This window comes from Phalacrocorax carbo, chromosome 8, assembly GCF_963921805.1.
Source record: "Phalacrocorax carbo chromosome 8, bPhaCar2.1, whole genome shotgun sequence".
In the NCBI taxonomy this organism is placed as follows: domain Eukaryota; kingdom Metazoa; phylum Chordata; class Aves; order Suliformes; family Phalacrocoracidae; genus Phalacrocorax; species Phalacrocorax carbo.
The window spans coordinates 1,747,861-1,764,078 of NC_087520.1; positions in this window are offsets into that span (position 1 = coordinate 1,747,861).

A 16,218-nucleotide genomic window follows, 5' to 3' on the forward strand; every position below is an offset into this window, starting at 1 on the left:
GCATCTCGGGTCACGGGGTATGAAACCCAACACGAATGAGACCCAAGAAACCTGCCGTAGTAAGTAGCAGAACCACCAAATGAGTGTTTTTCCTAGTGAAAGCCCGGGATCTCGCCTGGGCAGGCCTGGCTTTGCTGCAATGAACCTTGCTGACAACACGACCCTGCTTACAGCCATCCCATCAGCAACAAGCAGCCCTTGCGCTGACTCTGCCAAAGAGCATTTCTGCGATGTGGATCTGGATAAGGATTTTTCTTAACATAGGTTGAATTTAGCACACGAAACTATTTCTACTTTTTTTCTTTTAAAAATACCATTTCAAAGGCAATGGGTATCAAGCAATCTGCAAAAAACTAATACAGCCCTTGCTGACCAAACTTCGGTTTGGTTGACAACGGAAGACCACCTCTTCCTGGGAAAACGCGATGCCACAACCCACCCGCCCTCCCGGCACCTCTGCAGGGGCTCCCCCATTCGCACCCCGGCCGTCGGCAGGTGCTGGGGTGCCAGCAGTCCCATCCGAAAGGCTTTACGGACTAGCTTTGAGACAAACCATTGGCTAGATATTTTAAGCCTTCTGAAAGCACATGGGCACAAGGCACAGGGAGCGATCAGAGACGCTCGTTTCACTGCAAGGTCTGAGATCAGGGCAGGCTTCTAATGTACAGGGAGTGCACGGCAAAGCCTAACAAGTGAAGTTGTTTTGAGAGCACAAATTGTCCTTATTCTTCACAAAATGGAAAATTTGTAAGCTGTCTCCAGGCAAGCCAAGGAAAACACAAACTGCATGCCTGCTGTGGCATGGGGGCACAAACACTGTTATTGTTAATGTGACAAAGTCACACATCAAGTCACACAAATTACCAGAATGCAGAATTTCTGAGTTTAAAGAAGAAAAGCAAAAGCACTGTCAAAATGAGCCACACTTGGGGCCAGGGCAAGCTTGACTGCCGTCCGTCAAATGGCATGGTGCTTCTTTTCTTTTGGGAGAGGGAGGAAACAGGATCCCACTTACTCTGTATCAAGCAGTATCTGTAATTTAAATGTACAACAAAAAACCCACAAATGTCTGAAATAGGCTCCAACTGCCCTGGATAACCCACATGTCCCCCCAGGCATCCAAGGGCCCAGCCAAAAGCCACCAGCATCTGGAGCTGGCACTTGCCACCGAGCCCTCGCACATGCAGCACCATTGCGGAGCACCCTCTGCCACCTCCACATCCAATCGCACGGAGAGGGTCCAGAGGGCACCCAGGAGATCAGAGGCTAAAGATTACTTATCTAAAAACAAACCTATTTCTACAAAGCTTCACCACTCAGGGCAGAGGTTTAAAGCACATAAAGCCTGCCTTGCTCTATGTTAGCAGGTAGAGTTGGGCCGCGTCTATGGACACTCATGCACGTACCCCAGACGTGCATTGCAGCGCTGTTTGGGCAGCGGAGGCCCTTCAAGATTAAAGATGTCCAACCTGAGAATGCTGACGTTTGTTTGTATTTAAGACCAGGAGGACAGAGATGCAGGAGGAACGCTGGCCGGCGAGCGATGCTCCTTGGGTGCGGAGAGCAGACCTGCGGGTCTCTCACAGCACGTCCCCTGACGGGGTTTTTTGCCACCCATTGTTTATTCCAGTACCTTATTATTCTCTGGACCCCTCTGCTTTGCTGTCAAAGGAATATCTAAAAATGCAACTTGGCATAGGTGCGCCTGGAGCCCAACAACTCTGTTATTACGGAGCCACAGAGGTGTAGGACCCTGCTACGCCAGCACAACCACGCTGGCTTCAAAGAGTTTATGAAGGAGAAAAACAGGAAGATTGAAGATTTAGGAACGTCACATCTGGATTCTGTCACTGTAGCAGGATAAAACAAAGCTGTGGTCCAGCCTTCTTTGGTCAAGCGCGGATCAGAAGATGAACGTATGCATCTCGGCTTGGCATGTCATTATTTTCTGTACGTACAGTCCACTAAGAGATCTTTAGGAGCAGAGATTTCAACATGAAAACTAAGGCCCCAGGACAGCAGGATCAGAAATGTGCTGGTAACTGGCAAGGTGTCAGAACAGTTTCCTTGGCTGGAGCCAAAAAGCAGTGATTTTGCCCTGGAACTGTTTATAAATCCCGGCTCCAGAAAAGCTTAAGAGACAAAATGTGATCATTCACACAGTAAAACGAGCCTGTGTGTTTGCAGGACGCAGGTGTCGGTTCCGGGGAGATCGAATAGCGTGGTTCTTCGGGGGAAAAACGCTCTTCCATGTGCCAATGCACGTGTAGGCGTGACCGCAGCTCTCACGTTACTGGATCCCAGCTTGAACGTGGTCTAAGAGCTGCTTCAGCCCAACAATTAATTACTTAATGTTTTTCAGAAAATTTCAAAAGGCAGGAACAGGGGAAAGACAACATGAGGAATCTCCCCTCCCTTCCCAGAGCAGAATGACCTTTACTTCAGGAGAACGTGCTTATGTAGCAAGAATGTTATATATTTTTAAATGATCTCTTTTCAAACAATTAAAATACACACCCACACCATGTGCAAGTACACAAGTCAAAAATCTCTGCTTTACATCAGCCACAGCACTTTTAAATGACATCTTCTTTTTCCGGGGTGGAAAATCACAGTCAGCATTTGTATATAAATATTATTACACAGCTTGAACGTAGAAGCCAGGAAACAGAGAGTGCTGCATGACAACGTGCTAAAAATTCCTCGCTGCATTTTTTTTTTTTTTTTTACGTGAAGAAACCAGCACTGTTTGTACAGTAATTCCATTGTCACACACAGCGTTGCGCTTACAGCCACTGGCTGTTCACACGGCTACAGAACCAACACTTTGTCCTAAAACCGAAGTACCGCAGCACGTAGGAACTCGTCCCCTCATCTCGTGATACTGATGCACGGCTCTCCTGAAAATTATGGATTAATTTAAGCTGTGCATACCTTAAATCCCAGGCTATTGTCATGCGCTGGCTACACACATGCCTATGAACAGCAACATTTTAATTAGGAGTATGAGCATGCCCTCCAAAAAGGACCAGATGAAGAGACCGTGCTGGCATGCAGTCTCTTTAAAGTAATAATATTTTGTCTAAATAATATTACTTTAATAATAAAAATAGTTTTTATTAAACAAATTTTCAATCACAACAATCCTCTTTCATAGCCTACAAGTGACTAACAGGGCCAAAGACTAGGACTTGACTTCGTTTCGGGCTAAGACTGAGCTTAGGATCAGCTTACCATGCAATAGCTTGAGCCTGTCTGTTGAGTGGCATGAGATCCTAATTTATCCTGGGAGATTTTAACTTGCTATTCCAGGGCTAAAGAGACAGTAGTTCAATAGTCCAGGGCTTTTCCATCTCCAAGCAACAAATGACAAAACCTGAAGTTGAAATCTCCAGCCTTCAGTTCATCAAACCCTAATCCCCCCGTATCAAATGGTGAAAACTCTACTTTGCTGCTAAAAATACACCAAACTGGCCTACGCTAGCTGCTGAAGCATCCATAAATAGTGGTTTGTTTTTTGAAAGCCACACACTTCCATGTGCCCACAATGTGCTGTTTGACTTTGAAAACAAAAACACTTCCACTGGAGATACACACTGTTCCATTAAAAAAGGCTACCCAATCCCTAAGGCATGAAAACCTTAAATGGGGATAAACCACATCCAGAACACGCCTATCACAAATATCCCGCTGACAAAACATGAAGCACTTTTGGGGATGCTGCAGCACTCACATTAAATAATTTCTGTTTGCAAGCACGGGGATCATCAAACACAGAGTAATAAAAGAAACTCCATTACTAACACAGGCACACCGTAGGAATCAGCAGAGCGTGGGAGTGCAAGACAGACCCTCGTTGGGGTTGTCCTTAAACCACCTTATTAGGGTTCCTGCTGGCAACTTCAGCATCTTTGGCAAGTCATTTCAGGCTTCATAAGAGAGCCCTGGACAACCAAGGGGCATGTGACACCCCCCTAAAGTGTATTTTTTTAGAGAAAAAAACATGGCTGAGGTAAGGTCCCGCTTGGGATGCAGAACACAGGAGAAGCGGAATAAGGTTTCCATTCAACCTCTGGTTTCACTGCTTTACGCATTTCAGCAGAAAGTGCTGAAGAGCGACAGCAAAACCTTCTCCGCACCCTTCGGAGCCTCCAGCCTCAGAGCCCTTCAGCAGCTGGACGAGGGCCTCCTGCCTAAAATAGCCCAGGGCGTCTTAGCAGTAGGACAAATCCGCATAATTTTATTAATCACATCACTGAATTTGTCTAGATAGGACAAAAAATTACGAGGGCTCCCTGCCCCTCCGGCTGCCAAGCTCCTGGCAGGAATATCAATTAGCAGATCAACGACCAGAACTGAACATTCCTGACAATTCTGGGGGCCAAAATTTGATTTGATTATGAACATTCAGGGTCATTTCCAGACTGTAACCACTCCACTTCTAATGGCTTTGGTAATTAAGGCCAATTTTGAGGTGAAATCTCAAGCCTCTTTCAACACGCGCTTTAATGAAAAGGAATTCACAAAACCAATGAATAAGCAGATCAAAATCTCTACAGATAACTTTTCCCTTCTAACATTAATCCTTTCAGAGAATATCAGATACAGCTCAATAGTCTTGGAAAGTGTTAGCATACGTTAGACGGACAGGAGACTTCCCTTTTAAACTGAAAAAGTGGGATTTCAGATTGGACTGAAATATAAATCTCATCATTCCTATAACTCTGGGCCAATAAGCCCTTACCTATTTCACATCAGTTTCTCTTCTCCAATTTTCCATTTCCCAAACATTTTCCATGCGTCCCGCAGATGATAAAAGCGCCTACGCTGTGCTGCGCACCAAAACCTTTGTGAAGACGTGCACAAGAACTTCAGAGTATTTTCCCTTGGAGGAACCTGACTGTCACATCCCATTACGTTTGAAATTCAAGCTATTTTTGCCCGTGTGCATCATTCAGCACTTGTCCTCATCGGCTCTCGCCTGCCGGGACGATGACTAACTTTCTCCCTTCACTTGTTCCCTCCACCCCTGAGAACATTCACATCCATCTGGAGTTTCTCACAACAAATTACTTTTAAGCTAAGCAAAACAGTGCGAAAGAGGATCAGCGAACTCCACTCGTTCATGCCCGCATCCTCCCAAGTCTCCGCACGCGGCGGCACCGGCATCGCAGCCACGGAGCCGGGGCCCCCGACCTGGGGCTGGTGGAGGCTCTGCAGGGCACCCTGGGCGAGAAACCCGCTTTGAACCAGGGTCTGTACGGGCCTTTTCTTAATCGGTTAGATCCTGTTCATTGTCTCTATTTAATTTAACTTCCCATTTTGAAAGAAACAAAAAAGCAGCTCACCTTTCCTCGTGCTCCAAACTCTACAGCCTCACTTCAACTCCCCATCCCAGCAGGAAAACGAGGCTCAGGAGCACACTGTACACAACCGACCCGTATTCTACCCAAAGAATACAAAGCTAAGGAGGGACAGAAACAAAGGGATGCTATCAACGGAACATGAATTAATTACATTAACTAGCAAACAGGAACAGAACAAGATGTAACAGCCTTAAGCTGCAGCTTAAGAGGACCCGGATTTCGAGGTGCAAGAAAATCTAGGTAACCAAGAACGGTGTGGCAGGGAGAGCAGGCAGAAGGCGGCTGGCCTGGAAATGCAGCTGCTGGGAAGGGCTGAGAAGTAACCTCAGCCTGCAGAGAGGTGATGCGGGGTCCGCAGCCCCAAAGCCCAGCAAGCCCCGAGCTGCCGGCACCCCCCACCACAGCCCCGTGTTTCCGCCTTTCCGCACACGCTCCTCCACAATATTGCATACAAATATTTAAGAGCTTTCTTTGGCAAAGAGATACAAAGCTGGCCAATTCCTGCCCCCAAATGGTACCAGCTTGCAGAAGGGCTTCGCATACATCCCGCTCTCTTGCACTGGGGTTTCTCCGAACACGGCCGGGGCCCCCAGCTCTAATCGTCCTGCGTCCGCCCAGAACCGATGCGGGGCCTCCCCCGCCACCCTTCTGCAAGGTCAGAAAAGCAGTTCTTGCAAAAGCAAACCCTTACTAATTCCAAATATTATCTGCTTTTGCTCATCAGTCGCTGGGGCTGACTACTGTACTGAGGAAATATGTCGCCTGAAATTTGTGGCCCGGGCTGTTCGTGTTTCAGCTGCGAGTCTCTGACATCAGTAAGTCACCGACTCACGGGAAGAAAGAAGAACTCTGAAGACAACCAGTAACAGCAGAAAGAACATGAAGGTGCCCAAAAAAGATCTCATGCGTGAAAAAGCAAGAAAAAAAAGCACTTTTTGAGATCCATTAAAGGTAAATCACTTAACACCTACTTTCTGTTTTAAGTTTCCACATTGCTGCACCATTAATTAGGCAAAACTACAGGAACTGATGGTATTTTGACAGAGCATAGACTGCTGGGCTTGGCCCAGCAGAGCTGTCACAGCATTCGGGTATACAACTTAGGGGTGCTGTGGGTTCGTGTTCTTTTTTTCTTTTTCTTTTAAGAAAAAAACCAACCAAACAACAAGAACAAAAACAAACAAACAAAAAAAACCACTAAACCCCAGCAATTCTGTGAAAGGCAATAGGTTAAAAACCACTTTTCTTCATGGCCTTTATTGTAAAGAAAAAAATTCCTTTGAGATCTTATATTTTTCAGTTTATAACTTTTAAATGGATATAAACTGGATATTTTCAAAGCAGGGCCAGGAGGAAGTTAGTCAGGAAAATATTTAAGTGTCAGAATATGGTAATTATATACAAGAATGTGGCTCTGCAGTACCCAGCAAAACTTCAAAGAGGGAAGAGCCGAGTTAGTTTTGTTCTACAGCCGTACCCTGCGGAAGAGTAAACGCACAAGGGATGGAGAAATAGGGGGATGGGAGCTGATCCTGCAGGGAAAGCCGGACACCCCCCCCCCAACCTGGGTCTGGGGGTGAGGTGCAAGCTCCCCCTGTCCCCCAACAGCCTCCGCCAGGGCTGGGGCTCCCCACGACACCAGCCCTTGAGGGGAAGGGAGCAGAGCCACCAGGTGAGAACAAAACGCCTCAGCTGCGTTATTTTTGATTTCTTGTTTCTAAATTAACTTGATGAGTTAAGTCAGGACCTGCACAGGCTCGGCTCCCCCAGCCATCGAAGGTCGGATGCTGAGTTAGGAAAACTCTCCTAAGGACAGTGGCGTGCTGCAGGGCTTCACAGTTACAGCTGGAGAAGACCTCTAGGATCATCAAGTCCGACCGTCAACCCAACACTACCATGCTTCCTAAACCGTGCCTTAAGTGCCACGTCTACTTCCTTTTATAAAGCTGCTGTGTGCTAAGGCAGGCTCGCCTGGGAGAGGTAAGAATTTATTAGACCAACAGATACAGCTGGAAAAAGCTTTGGGGAGGGCAGTGCCTTCAGCGGGCGAGCGAGAAGCCGGGCGGGCGCAGGCGTCCCTTCCCGCTCGGCCGTTCCCACGGGGTGGGCAGGGAGAAGCGGGACACTCGCTCGGCACCTCTCCGTAAGGAGGTATTTTGGTTTAGGCCTTGCCTGAGGCTTTCCTTCAGCGGGTGCAAGAGCAAAGCTGCCCGTCACCCAGCCAGGGCGAGCCGGAGGGGAACGCACACCGACCGACCTGCTTGAAAGCTCGCGCTAAATGTTAATTCAGAACAAACTCGCACCAGTTGCTTAAGAAATCTTACTTTCCTGATGGAACTTTAACTTGGATGAATATTTTAGCTTGTGAGTTATTTCAGAAGTTATAAATCATTAATGAAATGTTATGTTTCATCCTCTTCTATTGTAATATGCGTTATCGACACACACCAGCTCAAAATGAAAACCGGTTAAAAAATTACTGCATGGGGATAGAAATAGGAGCCACAAACCACGAGTGTTACAGGGCACAAAGGAGTTATGGTTAAAGTACGCAGTTAATCATCACCAATCCTGGAGAAACGGCGGGGAGCTGCAATGCAGAATGGTTTTATAGTGTACAAAACCACCCCAATCCTTTTTCCGTCGGCACAGCCACCTGGGCAGCCACAGCGTACAGACACCATCTCCAGCGAAGGTTTTGCATTTTAAACCCTAACCTCAGAAGTCACAGAAATTAGCAAACAGAAGTACGGTTACCTGCTGCAGTAGCTAAGTTGGGATTCAGTATGTTCCTTTTTGCCACAAGTTTCATAAACTTAAGTCCCGAAACGCGACAGGAAAGAAACGCCAGCAGTGCCTTGGCAATCAAACAGTTGCAAGCTCAAGAGATTTATACATTTGCATTGTAGGGCCTGAGCTCTTTTTGAAGAAACAGCCCCAACATCTTACCCGACAAATCACAACTAATTGCCGACAAAAAAAAAAAAATAAATTAAAGCTGAAAACAGATTATTTGACTGAAGAGACCTGGGAGATCATTTTGCTGGAGCCTTTTTTTCAGGGAAATCTCAGTTCTACACATTGGGGGGGGAGAGAACATAATGGCACCTTATTTGAGTTTTTATGCTGATACAATTAATTCAGGATGGCTGTTAGTGATCAATACCCCCGTCTGTATCAGGTGGGAGGCACAGATCTTATTCCTGCCAAAATAAAGATGGATTTGCTGTCTGCTTTTGATCACTTCATCGTAACATATGCGCCCAAAAAAAGTTGTTATTCAAGTGTTTTCTTCGCTGTTCATTAATTACATCATTCATAAGTGAAGCCTTGCAGTGAAATGTTATGTGTTTTTTTTAGGGAAGAGTTAGAGCTTTTTTTTGTTCAAGACGTAGCTGGGTATTAGCGCGGGTTTCAGGGAAGCCTGCAGCATTTTTTCAGGCTTCTGTCAATAATTTGTAGCCCTCGTTATGGAGAAGCGAGAACAATCCCAATACTTGGATTTTTCAGGATCAAACCAGCCTGCTATAGCAATACGAACACCGAAAGGCCCTTAAACTACTGCTTTATAGTCGCTGTGACTTTTAATGTCGGTACTTTTCCACAACGTTGCTTTGTTTGCCAGGGAACACAACTTCCCCCATATGAAAATTCATTTTCTTTGTCACAAGTAAACCGTCAGGGTTTTGAGAAAGGTGTGCCAGCAGGTAACGGGCCGGTAGCATCAGTTCTTCCTTTGCATTTAAAAAAAAAATACATATATACATACACCAACTATCAGAAGCCTATAAATCCATTAGGAAAGACAACCCCCAGCTGTTCCAGACCCGACAGAGGCCAGCACCTTCCTCCGTCAGCATCATCGGCCACATCTGGCAGCAGCTGGGCAGAGTCACCCAAAGGGGCAGTGACAAAAGGGACAAGAGCAAAGCCTTGGGCAGGCCCAGGGAGGGTTTACAGGATTTGAGGTACTTCAGGAGAAGATTTGTTAAAACTTCCTGGGCTGAATGCCCCCATCACAGCCTGGGCTGCTGGGAGAGCGGAGCCGGGGTGCCCCCACAGCCCCCAGCGCTCCTGCCTCCCCTCGCAGCAGGCACATAAAGCTCCGCGTGTCCGCTGGGGACGTGGGACAGAGAAAACGTTATGTTGGCACCATGAAGTTGCAGGATGGCCAACGTCCCCACACCTGCCCTGCGCAGACCAGCCGTTTGATTGCCAGCCCCCACCCCCCGCCGAGACACGGGATGCTTTGCAGAAGGGACCCCCCCCAGTTGTCGCGTTTCAGGAGACCTGGGGCCAGGGCTCCCAGGCACTCGGGGAGAATGCGAATAGCAACACTTCCACTGCCCTGAAAATATGTTTGCATTTGTTCACTTAGTTGCTAAAAATGCTCGAGTCACATGGGAACGCCTGGGAATGCAGCCCAGGAATTTCGTTTGTAAGCAGAATTGTGTTTCTGGAGATTATTGACCTGAACCGTAAATAAATATTCAGGAAAAAAATAGAAAGATTCACAATTTATGGTCCTTGAGATGATCTATTCAATCAGAAACAGCTGGAAATATTTCCCATAGGGCCCTCACTGATCTACTGTCAAGTGGCTGAGTCCTGCAGATTGGAAAATAACCCACAGCCCTTCCGCGGAGGCTGAGTGGATCCAGTTTCAGACGTGGAGCCCACGATGGGAAAAATCCATATCTCGGATTTACAGAGTCTCTGCCTGATAACAAGTGCTGTTATTCTGCCAGTTGGACAGCAGGAACAATCACAGCAGCTTCAGAACCCTGTTTATTCATTACAACCAGGCCATATCTGCGCTCTACCCCAAGGATTTCTACCTGTGCAAACAGCAGCTACGCAGAACAGCCAGTCTAAAATCTTTATTCTGGTAAGGTACCAACGTCAGAATTTGCATTTACCTCAATGGAATTTTTTATCCCAGTGAATGGCAAATCACTCTGATATACCAAGTTCAGATGTTGAGACTGAGAGACAGCCAGCACACAGCAAACCTTAATCAGCTTGATATCCTTTGAAGAAAGGAAACACATCAAAAAATGTCTTCAAACTGGCAACATGTTGAAAAGCAAGTGCAAAAGACAGTACATTCAGGTGGAATTAAAGTTGCCAGACACGTCAGATATAATTGCAAAAAATAGAGAATAATACCCAATCTTTAAAAAAAAAAAAAAAAGCCTTACATACAAACTTACAACCCAAATAATCCAAGTAATTCCCAGCTGGGAATTTCATTGCATGTCAGTTAACTGCAGGTGTCCAGAGACTTAAATGTGCCAGCATCATCCTGTCACTTTAATGCTGAGCAGGTAGATACTCTTTGGGATTACAGGTAAAACAACGTGGCTCTCCTCAGTTCTACAGTAGAGGTACCGAACACATCATGCTGAGCTATAAGGTAAATGTTACATGCAGATTTAAGTGCATGAGAAAAAAAAATAGTAAAATAAGTTTTGCCATTGAGTGGTGATATTGGTCAAACTTAACCACAGCTCCTGAAAGTCCCTTTGCAAGGGAAGCTCTTTAGTGAGAGCTTGTTATTCTGTCAAGCAACACCCGAGTGAAGAAGGATCAGTCCTGATCTTGATTTTTTGAGTTGATAGCTGCAAGAATTACATTTTATTTCCTGCTTGTACCAAATCTGAGTGAAAGTGAAGGAAGAAACAGGCCAGCGAGAGGCAAAGGAAAGAGGGCTCCTGTCAGAACACAGGGTAAGGACAAGCGAGCGGATGGGATGTGGAAGGACAAGCAGAGTTTCTGCCCCGGATGCTCTTCACTTGCTCAGGACCTCCCCACCTTGGGGAATCCCGTTTTATCCCTCTTCCTCACATAGACTGTCTTTCCAAACTCCTCTTTACCTTTCATTTACACTTTATGCACTTTCATCCTACCTCGCTGAGCTCACGGTTTGGTCAATGGCGTAGGTTCAGCTAATACATTGTTCATAAACACCAAATTATTCACGTAAAATCAGGTCAATAGTTATTAAAAGCTGAAGTGAATTACCAAAAATGAATCACGAATTACTGCAGCAAGGAGAAGTGCTGGCATTACGGTTCCCACCTCAAACCCAGCGTGTACGTGCCGCTGCCAGGAGCCACATGTCAGTGCCAGAAATCACCCAAAAACAACTGGCAGTGACACGTGCGTTGGTCAGCAGGTCCCCTCGGTACCACCCCGACCCGCCTCGGAGCACGTCGCACGGCTCTCCATCACCTGGGGCGCACCCGGCTCGGTCCTCCGAGGCACGAGCTTGACGAGGACAAGCTCCAAGGAGATGGAAGACTTGCCATTTTTGAACACAACTTTCCAACTGCGGCAAGCGATCGCTGCATAGGCTTTTGTTTAGCTTTGCTTGCGTTTGTTTTAAACCACTCATAAGGAACTGGTACAGAATTTCACACCACAGACCATGGCCACAGCACCGGCTCAAGACTAAAGAGCATCCCTTATACAGACTAAAATATTCTCATCTCTCATGAGCCGAGGCCCCCGAAGGCAAAGCTGATTTCCATTCCTTGCGGTAAAACTCAAAAATAACACTGAATGTTTCCATAGCCAGGTAAGGCCACAGAGCAAAACTGCAAGGGAAGGAAGGAAATGAAGCATGGTCAGTGTTAATTATGCAAAACAAGATGTGACTTAAAGGATGTGAGTAATGTCTGGATACAAGCAACAGGTGCCTGATAAGAGCGGAGGAAACCCAGACCTTTCATCTGCACCGCAGAAGCGGACAACTGTGATAGCCTCATTTATGACAGAGATAACGATAGTTAGTCACCTCCAGGGTGGATTACAAAGCTTACGAAGTAATTTCATAACAAGACGAGGGGATGTGCTGCCCCCGTGGCTGCCGGGGAGAGGCCCCCGCTCGTGCTGTGCCATTTCAAGGCAACAAGACAAAGCTCAGGAACACTTTCACGATACATTGCTGCATCATGATATACCAGCGGCACCTTTACCCACCAGAAATACAGGGTCTGCTTCGACATCCATCCATCCCTCCCTCCCTTTCTGGGTCACAGCAATGGTGGGCTTCTCTCTTACTTCCCACGCAGGCTGGGGGGTTGCGATCCCAAAGGGAGCTCCTGGGAAGTGGTGTCTCCTGGGGGAGCAATAGGCTCAACCATTTCCAATCCTCCCAGATCCTTGAAAGCTCACAAACACAGCCCTGCACCCAAGCCTAACATCTCTGCCTCTAAACAGGCAGTTCTGTTTTCTGTTTGCCATCTGGTTTGTAGTGCCTGGTTTCTGTTCAGCATCTCGACATGGCCCTGCTTCAGGCCGTGGCTGATAGCCCACGATACCACTGCCAGTGTAGCCGTCACCATCTTGCCAATATTTTTGTCATTCCACACCTACCCCCTTTTATTTATTTCCAGGCATGACAGGCCAGCACAGTAACTGCTGTTAGCAATGCACAACGGGAGGAGAATTCCTACAGCAACATCCAAACAACTCATCTGCCATATCTGTGACAAATATTTGGCACAATGCATCAGTAAATTTATCAGTAGGTCCAATTTTTCCTACTCTGCCTATGGCCAGAGGCATCACAAACACATCAGAATCATACGATGCTGCCCTAGATGGGTTCTGCGGCAGTGCGTTCCCATGCAAGGGGTAGATCATCTCAGTGGATTCGAAGGCAAAGATCCAGTTATCCAGGTTTTAAGGACTATTTCTAAGAGCTGGTGATAAAAACTGAAATTCCCTTTTCTCATTTTTAATAGGAAATTTTATTCTACAGTTTCCATCCCTATAATATATAATGAGACAGAAACAGTTTTCCTCCTCATACCACCAGCATATGGCAAAACCACCCATAAGGGCATCCGTTGGTTTCAAGAAGCAAGGCCAAGTTTAAAAACCACCTCTTCTGGCATACCTTGAACCCACTGCCAGCAAATTAGAAAATTCCATGCACAACATCAGTTTAGACAGGGAATTAGCTACTTCTTCACGCAGCAGTGCTGCTTGCACGCTGACTTACCGTAAGCCTACAAACACCAGCCAGAAAGGATTTGGAGGTACAGGAAAACCTCAGCAGATAAAGCCTACACATGTGCTCTTGATCCAGCTTAAAGATAGTAAAATGCCAAGCGACCGAAGATTTAAGACAGAACATGGCTACACATCCAAAACGTCTCAGAAGCACACGTTACGCATTCCCCGGGGGGTTGCACTTTCACTTTACTAAATTGCCTGCATATTTGCTTTTTTCTGATGGTAGATTAGGAACCGTGCATTTCCTTAAACCGCCAGCTTTTGGCCAAGACACACACGCCCTTCCTGGAGACCTGCCAGCCCACACTCGCAGAAGAGGTGGATCTGGAGGACCACGCTCCAACGTAAGCCGCTGCAAGGCGAGCCCAGGAGCCAGCTGCCGGTGACTGCCGGGCACTCACCATAGACCCAGCTCTCTTAGGCCGGGCAGGCAGGAGCGCAGTTAAAAAGAAGCAAGCTTGGCTGAGTAGCCTGACCCCTCTGAATAAGCCCCAGGGTTGAGCCTATCCCATTTTGTTTTATCTATTTTAATAATGTTGTGTTTGTGAAAAGCGCACATTTCAAAGCCCGGGGGCAGAAGTGCGTGTTCCGTTTAACATGCATGATTGTAAGGGGAACTTTCTTCTTTTAAAGGTAGGGAAAAAGGAATATAACCTTAAAAACATGGGTAGTAACGTAACACACATTCCCTTCAGGCAGAGCCAGCTTCTGAGCCTTGAAACCCTTACATGCTTTCAGAAGCAGGTTATGTGTGTGCTGCACAGAGCAGGCTGTAACACCTTAGCGTGAAAACCCCTTAAATATTCCATACCCATGGCTGTCTGTTCAGCGCTCACTTACACACACGGCTTCTTCACGCAACGCCATCTCCTGCCGCTGGCAGTCGGGAAGGAAACCGCACTCCGGCTTGTCCCCAGGTGCGAGATGCTGACGAACCCCGTCCTCCAAAGCGGCCCCGTTCCCCTCTTCCAAGGCACGCAGGGGCAACTCGGGTATTCGACCTGTGCACGGTTTGGGGGGTGGATGGCAGCCTTGCGAGGCACAACACGTTTAAGGGACGTGACCAGACAGGCACCCACCCGAACGCGCTCGTACGGCTGGCACGGGTGACGAGCCGGTGCCAAGGCGCCTGGCTCAGCGCTGGCGGGAGATGCCGAGATGGGCTGTCGGAAGAGGGGCCTTTATCACGCACCGTTATTTCAGGGCGGTAGCTGCTAGGTACCCAAGACTCTCAGGGCTTTGCAAACAGTAACTAACGAGCAGCACTTTATGGAAACCGCAGCGGTTAGCAGAGCGGGGCACAAACCGTCCATTTCAGATGTCAACTTACTGTAGTCTGTGATAGAATCACAGCTCTTCTACTAATTGCAGGGCACATAAAAGTCGACCGCAAAGAGTTCAGCTAGATGGTGATGGTGATGAGTATTTTCTATCCTCATTGGGAAGGAAAAAAAGACAGGCAGGTATTGGAGGTTCCAGGAACAGGCAGTATTAGCTGGAGAAATATTTTGCTGCTCCATACAGTTTCGGTAAAACAAATAATACGACTTGAGCCTGACAGTTAAAGTTACACAAAGCCCTGCAGAAGATAAGGGTGTAGCCTCTATCACAAAGCGCAGGCAACTTTTCAGCTTTTCCAAGGATAAGCAAGAACAAAATCAAAGAACTTACTTTAGAGGCAATGCAACTGCGGCAGGGCCACAATTCAAGGCAGTGGAGAAATCATGTTCAAAAATCTACAGCCATTTCAGGGTTTAAAAGTGCATGAAACAAACAAGCAATTAATTTCCTGCGCAAGAAAGGAATGCAGAGCTCTGTATCGCTGGTACTGGCAATGCATATAAACATATTACATGTCTCAGGATAAGCGGTATTTCTCTTAAAGTCTCAGCTCCCAGGATCGCACGATGATAACGCCATGCTCCTCCCTGGCACTGTTATCAACCCCCCCACCCCAAGCCCTCGCTACAAGGACAGTCTCGTCCTCATAGGCAGCGTCACAATCTTCTTTCTGCAGAAGAACAAGGGGAGTTGAGAAGCAGAGCAGGGCATCGGGCGGGCGGCAGAGACACATCCCACGCAGCGCGGCAGCGAGCGCATCTTCAGCTCCTCCTGTTTGCAAAGAGAAGCCGAAAGAGCCAGGAGGTGCCGGAGGGCGGCTGGCCAACACACCGCCCTCGCGCTGGGGTTTTTGCTTCAGTGACCCACGGCTCAGCTTCGGAACCCCAACCCAAACCAGGGCCCGCTGGTGCAAACGGGAATAGCAGATCGGAAGAATCCACATGCAGTTCCAGTCCAAAGCAGCCTCGCACGCCTGAGCGTGGCAAACGTGATAAGCTTTAGCAAGAAACACCTCTGTCCACAGGGAAGGATCAGTCATATATGTTTTAAATGTGTTGGGGGTCGAGGCAGAAGGAAGAGGTGAATTAACTCAAAGATTTACCATTTCAGAATTCAGCCTCCATTTCCTCCTCGCACATAGAAATAATAATTTTTATTTCCTCTTTTCAGTTTTATTGCCAGGGCTTTTGTCAAGAGCGTACGCTCTAGCTGGGCTTTGCCTGGAACTGCTGTGTAATTAGCGCCAGCCTTCTGTGCTCGCACGCAGCCGTTTGCAGTTGCCACGCGGGCAGCCGGCATCTCGCGGGGAGATGCTTACCGTACCGCAACAAAGGGCTTCCCCCGCACGCTTTGGATGTGCGGCCCCGAAACACGGAGCCCAGCGTTCATATAGAAAAGCCTTTAATGCTGAGACGCCTGGCGCTCGCACGCCGGCGGTGCTACGGCACACTCGCAAAACCCGAACTGAGGGTCAGGATTAGTGCAC